Source organism: Oncorhynchus clarkii, chromosome 9, assembly GCF_045791955.1.
Source record: "Oncorhynchus clarkii lewisi isolate Uvic-CL-2024 chromosome 9, UVic_Ocla_1.0, whole genome shotgun sequence".
NCBI classification, from domain to species: domain Eukaryota; kingdom Metazoa; phylum Chordata; class Actinopteri; order Salmoniformes; family Salmonidae; genus Oncorhynchus; species Oncorhynchus clarkii.
In genome coordinates this window covers 18,632,711-18,635,924 of record NC_092155.1, presented here as the reverse complement: position 1 = coordinate 18,635,924, position 3,214 = coordinate 18,632,711, and positions in this window count along the sequence as shown.

Here is a 3,214-nt window from a genome sequence, read left to right as displayed (position 1 = left end):
TGAATACTATGTGTACACTAATAACATGACCTGGGCCTCCTCTGAGGACAAGCTGCCCAAGGGCTGGAGCTACTCCACCAAGTTGTGTGTGTGTGTGTGTGTGTGTGTGTGTGTGTGTGTGTGTGTGTGTGTGTGTGTGTGTGTGTGTGTGTGTGTGTGTGTGTGTGTGTGTGTGTCTGGCCCTGTGTACCTGAGAGCTCTCTGTGGCCTGAGACCGTGCCAAGCGCCTGCAGTCTGATTTGCACACACTGACTCACTGCACCACCACACACACACTGCCATGGCTCTCGACTCTATACTATCTCACTGGAATAGGAGGGTGTGTGTGAGTCCTGGTCTGACTGGTTTTGTGTGGTATAGTAAAGTGATATCTTCAATTGGAAATGCCATTTTTCTTCTGTTCTTCATTTACTGCTGTCACATATACAAATTTTCTCCCCCATTCATGTCTTTGCCTCCTATCCCTCCCTCCCTTTCTCCCTCCCTCCCCCAGTGCTCTGAATTTATAAGCTTGTGGTTCCCTGGGTGGACACGGTTGCTTATAACTTCCTGCTGCAGGTGCTGGTGACGGGGCAGTACCGGGTGTTGATGACAGGTCCAGTGGGAAGTCCAGGGGCTGGAATCCTCCAAGAGGGCGGTCCTCACTGTCAACATGTCCTCACAGATGAGACAGGACAGATAACCTACATGTAACCTACTAGTAACTTTCCATCAACCTACCTGGAACCTTACCACAACTTATAAATAACCTACCTGAAAGATACAAGCACCTTCCCATTAGCCGTCCTGTAACCTTACAAAAACATCTAATTAACCTACCTGGAACCTACTAGCAACTTCCCATCAACCTACCTGGAACCTTACAACAACCTCTTGGCAAGGTCCCACTAACCTGCAAGCCATTTAGTAATTTAAGCTCCCTTTGACCACAGTCTCACAACCACAGATCTCGTTATCTGTTACACACTCAATGTCAACAAGAACACTGTCCATGATGAAGACTATTCTACAGAGTATGTTGTCCTCTGTAGCTCAGTTGGTAGAGCATGGCCCCAGGTCCTCCGTAGCTCAGTTGGTAGAGCATGGCCCCAGGTCCTCTGTAGCTCAGTTGGTAGAGCATGGCCCCAGGTCCTCTGTAGCTCAGTTGGTAGAGCATGGCCCCAGGTCCTCTGTAGCTCAGTTGGTAGAGCATGGCCCCAGGTCCTCTGTAGCTCAGTTGGTAGAGCATGGCCCCAGGTCCTCCGTAGATCAGTTGGTAGAGCATGGCCCCAGGTCCTCTAGCTCAGTTGGTAGAGCATGGCCCCAGGTCCTTTGTAGCTCAGTTGGTAGAGCATGGCCCCAGGTCCTCTAGCTCAGTTGGTAGAGCATGGCCCCAGGTCCTCTAGCTCAGTTGGTAGAGCATGGCCCCAGGTCCTCTGTAGCTCAGTTGGTAAAGCATGGCCCCAGGTCCTCTAGCTCAGTTGGTAGAGCATGGCCCCAGGTCCTCTGTAGCTCAGTTGGTAAAGCATGGCCCCAGGTCCTCTAGCTGAGTTGGTAGAGCATGGCCCCAGGTCCTCTGTAGCTCAGTTGGTAGAGCATGGCCCCAGGTCCTCTAGCTCAGTTGGTAGAGCATGGCCCCAGGTCCTCTGTAGCTCAGTTGGTAAAGCATGGCCCCAGGTCCTCTAGCTCAGTTGGTAGAGCATGGCACTTCAACACCAGGATAGTGGGTTTGATTCCTGGGACCACCTGTATGAAAATGGATGGAAGCGTGACTGTAAGTGACTTTGGATAAAAGCATGTGTTAAATGGCATATATTATTGTAATATTTGTATTCATTACGTGTGGCAACATGGGCATACAGAAGTACATTTGGTTCCACGTTCGACTATTCATGTGAGGCTTAGATATTGGAAAGCCATAATCTACAGCTAAAAATACTTTGGACCAGCCGCCACAGCGGGAGTAGGGGGTAATAAAGTATGATTAAGGTGAGTGCAGGTGTGTGTGTGTATTTGTTAGACCAGGTTGAATAGCCTCCATCTCAGCTCAGGTTCCTACTATTTCAGAGTACACGGCTCTCACTCACAAGGCGCCGCAATTAGCTGAGTCACGTACGTCGGGCCTCTCGCCTCACCACCCACCTAGCTCTAACGCGGGCGCGCACGCACAAACACACACACACACACACCCCTGAACAGTCATTACATTACAGGAACCTGGCTGGGTGATGGAAGTACTTATAACAGCATCATCATCCTCATCACCACCACCATCATCATCATCATTAACATCACCTGAATAACTATGAGAGAGAGAGGGAGTTAGAGAGAGAGGGAGGGAGAGAAAAAGTTGGAGAGTAGCCATCAACTCTCTCTCTGTCTGTTGATCCATCTATCGTTCACTCCATCAACCCCTCTCTGATCCACTCAGTCTTCTGCTGTCCCTTATTCACTAATGTACACCTCTTTTCATATGCCTCTCTTTTTCTGGCTAACACCTCTCTTCCCGTCACTACTTCTCCATCTCTCACTCTTCCCGTCACTACCTCTCCATCTCTCACTCTTCCCGTCACTACCTCTCCATCTCTCACTCTTCCCGTCACTACCTCTCCATCTCTCACTCTTCCCGTCACTACCTCTCCATCTCTCACTCTTCCCGTCACTACCTCTCCATCTCTCACTCTTCCCGTCACTACCTCTCCATCTCTCACTCTTCCCGTCACTACCTCTCCATCTCTTGCACTTTCTTCATCTCTTTCTCTCCATCTCTCTCCATCTCTCTCTCACACACACACATCCACACACACCTGACCGGATCCGCTTTCGCTCTCCCTCTCATTCAATTCAATTCAATTCAAAGGGCATCATTGGCATGGGAAACATATGTTTACATTTCCAAAGCAAGTTTACATTTCCTCTCATTCTTTCTCCCTCTCATTCTCTCTTTCTCTCTCTCTCACTTACAGTGCATTCGGAAAGTATTCAAACCTGTTTCCTTTTTCCACGTTTTGTTACGTTACAGACTTATTCTGAAACCAATTTAAAAAATCATCATCAATCTACACACAATACCCCATAATGACAAAGTGAAAACAGGTTTTTAGAAATGTTAGCAAATTTCTTAAAAATAAAAAACAGAAATACCTTATTTACGTAAGTATTCAGACCCTTTGATATGAGACTCAAAATAGAGCTCAGGTACATCCTGTTTCCATTGATCATCCTTGAGATGTTT